Source organism: Sprattus sprattus (assembly GCF_963457725.1).
Source record: "Sprattus sprattus genome assembly, chromosome: 5".
Taxonomy (NCBI): Eukaryota; Metazoa; Chordata; class Actinopteri; order Clupeiformes; family Clupeidae; genus Sprattus; species Sprattus sprattus.
Window position 1 is genome coordinate 28,573,619 of NC_137924.1, and position 6,884 is coordinate 28,580,502.

The window sequence follows — 6,884 nt, forward strand, 5'->3', positions numbered from 1 at the left end:
TACTATTGATCAATGTTAACAACCTGGAATAACAGGCCTACATTGATAGGTGGAAAATAATTGCATGGTATTGTAGGCGATTTAGATCAGGGGTTCCCAACCTTTTTGACTTTTCGTATTTGTAACAGGTCAGGGCCCAACAGACACTCCGCTTATTTTAGTTTATCTATATTCCATTAGGCTAATTTAATCTATAATCCATTAATTCTAATTTATAGGCGAACATCAGCACCTGCTACAGGTGGAAGCCTAGAAATTAATAAAAGAAAATCTAACTCTAGATATTGCATCAAAATTGTATTGTGCACCAAAAAACAACATAAAATCAAACACAGACCTTAGTTGCCGTAGGCCTAGTCCTATTTGTGCAGAGCAAACAAGCAAGGATATAACACCAGAATATACCGGAAGGTAGCATGCACTCAAATCAAGTGATAAAACATGCAAACAAGACCACTCAGCTAGGCCTAATTAAAATAGGGGATGCTTCAGACATGCAAACAAATAGGTTCAAATAATGTTCAACATAAAGATTCAAATAATTGGAAAAATGATTTAAATCTGTGGCTGCAATCTATTATCAACATAAATTGCACTTCCTGGGCAGTAGTTCGAATTGGTAGCTATCCACAGAAAGGCATGTCCTCTTGGAGAATAACACTCCAATAATAACGCACAAAAAACAGCACTAATGCAGCTTTACTGACGTCCGTCGACTTGTCTAACTTGTTTTAAAAGGAGCGGGCTGCCGTGAGTGCTGGATGTCACGTCTCCAAATGTCGATTCAGATTTGAGCGCCTCATTAGACAGCTTTAAAACGCACTCAACACACTGCGCTTGGGCTCAACCTCCATTCACAAAACCAAATATAATTGAATCAGGGTTGTATTTACGCTGAATATTAATTGTTTTGGTAGTACTGTAGTTCTTTCGCATAAGAAACTTCTCAATTTCTCCGCTAATATCGCCACAGACTGGTCTAGTTATTTTCCTAGGGAAGTCGTGATGTGTGGGTTGGCGACCATCTAACCTGGGACTGCTTTCTGTGGGGGGCTTTGCATTAAGGTGATCACTTAAAGACGAGCTGCTTCTGTGCTAGCTAAATTTAGCTTTCAAAGGCTCCATACAACTTAAGTTTGGTCGATTGTTCCGTCATTTTGCCTCTTAAATAGAAACTTTCCCCATCTTCCACTACCGCTTCGTTATCTCCTGTCTAAATGACTGCAGGCACGTTTCGTGTCGTGTCAAAGCAAACCGAAAGTAAACAAAGTTGCGTTACCTGCGTTAAAATATTTTATCGCATTAAGCCCGTCTACAATGATATCATAGATTAACGCATTAACGTTGATAGTCCAAATTAATATTGTTGTCAAGTAAAAACCAGTTCTTCTTGGAAAATTAGTGGGGGGAAAAAACACCCTGAAACCCGCAATTTTTGCCCATTTCTATAGGCGCACGCGTGCGACTGTGATTTCAAATCAAGTCGCACGGCCAAAATTCCAGTCACATGTGCGACCAAATCAGTCGCACTGGCAAGCCCTGCCTCTACCACACACACAGTGAGATGAATTACTGATTAGTTCAATTATCTCCTCTTTCACCTCCCATTGCTGTTGGTTGAAACCAGTGGCGGAATCCAATTATAGCTTCAAACATGCATACGATGCAATGCAATGCATTAGCTATTAGCAGCTAAATGCTGCTAACACATGCCCACAAAAGTGTACACCCATACTCATTCATTTCTGACACTAGACCTGGGGCCAAACACACCTGCCGTATTTTCTCGTCTGAACCACTCGTAAGGTAAATAAGGAAGTGAACTGTTGGCAAATTGAGAAGAATGTATTATTTTTAGAGCTGTGAAAAATAACACGTTAATGCGTTATGATTAATTTACAGGATTAATCCGTTATTTTTATTTTACTCATTTAACGCATGTGCCGAATGAGCTTCCAATAAAACCACAATTGACCGTTTGCGAAACTCCTCCCTAGAACGGCCCTCGTCCAATCCTACCCGAGCAACCTCTACTAATATAAAAGAAGAGGGTCAGAAAACCTCGAGGCAGTGTTGCCAACTTAGCGACTTTGTCTCTATATCTGCCGACTTTTCAGACCCCCTTGGCGACTTTATTAGCAAAAAGCGACTAGCGACAAATCTAGCGACTTTTTTGGGGGCGTAATTTGGTGGATTATTGTGTTGACAAAGCATTGAAAAAGCATTTCACATATCCTGTTCTGCACGAGAGCTGAGAACAGCGAGGGCTGTCATGGTCTCCTCACCACTCACACAGTGCCTGCACGCCCAGTCTGACTTAAGAACATAAAAATATTTTTCCTGCGAATACAGTGATACTGCACAGAATCGACATTGTGCGCATGCGCAGCTTATTTGCATATTATTAGTTGATTACGTCATCTAGCGACTTCTGGCGACTTTCGGAGAGCTAACAGCTACTTTCCTCACAGAAATGTTGGCAACACTGTCTCCGGGGTCTGATGAGCATGGTGAAACGGTGCTCATGGGACTTGCAGGTCTGACACAAGGTACCCTGAGATTCTAGAGCAACACGTCGTTTTTCCCCGCCTTTCTAAAGCCCAAAACAAAGGAGGAAAGGAGCCCGCTGTGGATTTAACAGTGTGGGAGACCCCGCTCCCAACTCAATGATCAAAGATCAACAAACACACATGTCTGCTCCAAAGTAAATGAAGCTTCTTGAGCTTGCCAGCTAGCGAACTAGCTATGCTATCTAGCTAACTATCTAGTTGAGAGAACACCCCCAAACAGTAATGGTTCATGTCAACTAGTATTATAATAACGACTACAAGTGCATAACTAGTCTCTCAAACAAATGTGTTAATGTTAAAATAAAATGTTAATGTTACTGTCAAAATGTTAAAGGCACCCAGTGCAACTTTATGTAAACATTGAATGAAAAATAAACATTCAATTTCTAGTCTTTTTTACACGTAGTAAGTTTCAATAATTCCATACCATTACATATCGACATTCAAGGAGCAAAGATGAGACGTCGTTGTGTGGTGAGAACTGATAGAAAATCGTAAACAATAACAATCGCCGGTGGGGAGAAGCCATTTTTCCATTGACTGGAAGCCTGCTTTATTTATTGTAGGTTACAAAAAATAAAGACAATGGTGGCGATTGTTGTTGTTATCGATTTTCTATCAGTTCTCACCACACAACGACGTCTCATCTTTGCTGCTTGAATGTCGGTATGTAATGGTATGGAGTTATTGAAACTTACTACGTGTAAAAAAGACTAGAAATTGAATGTTTATTTTTAAGCCTCGAAAGTTGCACTGGGTGCCTTTAATGTTACCGTCTGTAAGGTTGCACACTTGCTAGCGATAGCAAACGAGCTGGCTTAATATACTGTATCAATCTTGAACAAAACGTCTCAAAAGGCCATTATGAACTTTTTTTAATTTTAATCTTTGTAGCATTTTGTGAACGGGCAACCTGCTCCTGGGTATCCCCAGGTATGTGTGGTGTAGTGAAGCTTCAGAATAACGACAAGCAGGATGATATTAACACTCTTTACTGAGAACTGTCAGCAGCATGAAAGAACGTGACTGGTTCACTCTTCTTCTGCTCTATGTACGTAAGTTAGCTAGGATTGATTGCGAACAGTGCCTCCTAGTGGTAGCACAATACAGAACAGTATTACTGAACACAACAGTATGCATAAGGTAGCCTGGATACCAGCCTGAACTCCGCCCACAAAATTTTTGGTCTGGGAGATTCAGTCTGGAGTCGAGCTAGTTGGGAGGGTTTAAACGGCCCCGAAAAGGGATCTGACCATTCAAATTGTAAGGGCGGGCTTTATACGTTGATAGACAGACATAGATAGAATACCGGTATACATCGAACAAAGATGGCGCCGTCTCGGGAGCTTAGTGGGACATATTTGATATGATTTAAGGTATCTACACGACTTTTTTTATGTCTACATTGACTCGGTTAGTTGTGTATACGCAACACCAATGTTGCCTAGGATTGTAGGTCTTAACTTATGCACTCTAGACCATTATTGAAAGGTTATGCTAACAGCGTAGACAAAAAAAAACATAGAAACTAATGGTAGCTTCTAGCCTTGAGTGCTAATTAAGTAACGTGAGCAGGCATATCTCAACAGATATTGACAGCGCATTCATTTTGAAAGAGGAACAGAGAAACGCGATCAAGGCATTTGTCGATTGAAAAGATGTTTTTGCCGTCCTTCCTACGGGATCAGGTAAAAGTTTAATCTATCAGATGGTAATAATACTACGTTGCTCTGATTGGTTCTAGGTATCCAATTCAGCGAAGAGGAATTTTCTTTCCTGGTTCGTTGAAACACGCCCCATAATCACAGCCCAGTGGTCTGGTCTCAGACTCATATTCTGACTAGAATTATGAGTATGACATCGTCAGGCTATGCATAAGGCACAACCTGAGAGCAATAACAGGTGGTTTGATACAAAGCCATATCATTACATAAGGATCATCATTTTAGATGTATTAATGTCCAATATGGAATATCAAAGATTATTGCTTTGCAGCATTTGCAGTACTATTATTTTTGTTTTTTATGAATAAAAAAAGAAAACATTTTAAATGTATATAATATATATCCCTCTTTTGTCAGAGAAAAATATTTGATTAATCATGATTAATTCACAGAAACCTGTGATTAATTTGATTAAAAAATTTGAATCGTTTCACAGCCCTAATTATTTTGTTAAGGACACGTTGGGAGTATATCTCTGATGATGCCAGAAATACATGAGTAATGTGTATTTCTGCACACTGTAAATGGATCACACTGTTGGGAAGAGTGAGAGGAAACGAGAGATGAGAGCATGCTAAGGAAAGGAGAGATGGAGCGCAAGAAGAACGGAGAGGAATGGCAGGAAGAGAGAGAGGAAAGGGGGGGTGGAAGAGAGAGCAGAGGAATGAGAGGGAAGTGAGAGAGGAGAGGAATGAGAAGGAAGTGAGAGAGGAGAGGAGAAGAGGGAAGTGAGGGTAAAAAGTGAAAGACAGCAGAAAAGGAGAGGAGAGGAACATAGAGAGGGAATGGAAGAGGAAAGAAGAGGACTATGAGGGGGGAAGTGAGAGGAAAAAGTGAAAGACAGCAGAAAAGGAGAGGAGAGGAAAAGAGAGACAGAGAGAGTGGAAGAGGAAAGGAGATGATTGAGAGGACGACTCACAGCTCTGGGGTTTCTCTCAGCTGTAAATCAGTAGGGACAGTTTGTCACCACTCCACTAATTTCACTACAGTCTCACCTTACACTAACATTCCCAACTATTTATATTTCTCTCTCTCTCTTCCCTCTCTCCTCTCTCTCTGAGTGCATATGCATACTGTATGTGTGGAATAGGAAGTTGATGGGCTTTTAAAGCTCCTGTTTTTTTGCATATAGTATTTCAATATATTGTCATCTTTCTCTTTGACATTAAACTCTTTACATGGTTAAGGTGACAGTTTTAGTAAATGGCTCTATGCCGTGTCAGTATTAAAATAAGATCGAGGGGAAAAAAGGCTTTGAAATCTCTTAGCATGACTATGGCACACACACAAACACATACACACACACGCACACGCACACGCACACGCACACACACACACACACACGCACACTTCCCAATCATTTTCACCTCCTATCGAGAGACAGAGGTCATCCGGCATCCTGCATGCCACACACAGGCAGCGGCAGGCGCGAAATGAAGTAATCTGTCTCCATGCAAATACCCCACGTTTTCATCCATTTTATTCCATCTAGTCTCTCGTGCAGTCTCATCTCATTCACCGGGAGCGCTTAGAGAGGGATTAGGAAGAGTGAATGGATGCTCGACGGTAGGAGAGCTCGCTGTGCGCCGACTTAATTCCGTTCCGTTTGAGGTTATCTTATTTTCAGCCAAACATGCGGAGCCGAACCAATAGTACCCAAATCAGCGCCAGTCTGCCTGAATTGATCAAATTTGGATGTTGAACTACAATGTCCAACATTCCAGTGTACACTGTCCCAATGATTGTGCAGGAAGACTTCCTATTTCTGACGTAAATTGAATCTTGATTGGCACGAGGACGTTTCACACTAGAATCTTTTGTTACCCTCAGAAATCCATTAAATGGTTTTGGTGGATGATTCGTGTCGATGTTGTCATTTACTGTGCTACCTATGACATATTGCCGTTTTGATAAAATATCATGGCCTCTGTGGCTCAACATTTCAACCAGACACACACAAACACACACACACACACACTTCTGAGGCAGTTGGAGAACATGGTGTAAAATACTCATACAAATATTTATTTTGTACAAATGCAAGGTTGTGACCTGAAGACAAATATGTCTTCCTTCAGTGTGTATTCAAATAAATCATATATTATCAAATAAAAATAAAAAATCAAACCATTGAAAAACACTTCCTTTTGACGGTAGGTGAGGGAGAGATGATCAATGTGATCAGGATTGGCATAACATACATTCATACGTACATCTCACAAAACCCTTACATACATCTAAACACGTATCCACGAAAGTGAAAAAGAGATCTACAGTACATACAAAAACACCAACTTCCGTAAGTAAATTCTCCAAATCTGAGACTGACGCAATAGTTCAACCATATAAAAAGATAACTGTCATAGGTCAGTTCTCGGGGGGTTTATGCTTCTATGACACAGGGTGGTGAGAGGGTTTACTTATTTAACTTGAAAACCACTGATTTGCGAAAAACTCAAGTTTTCACAGTGGAAACAAATATTAATCCCAATAAACGTGAAAACACTATAAACATTTCCACACGTAAATCAATTGTGAAATTCCTATTATGGTGGCTAGGTGGCGCTTGTGGCCATGTTTTCGGATCTGT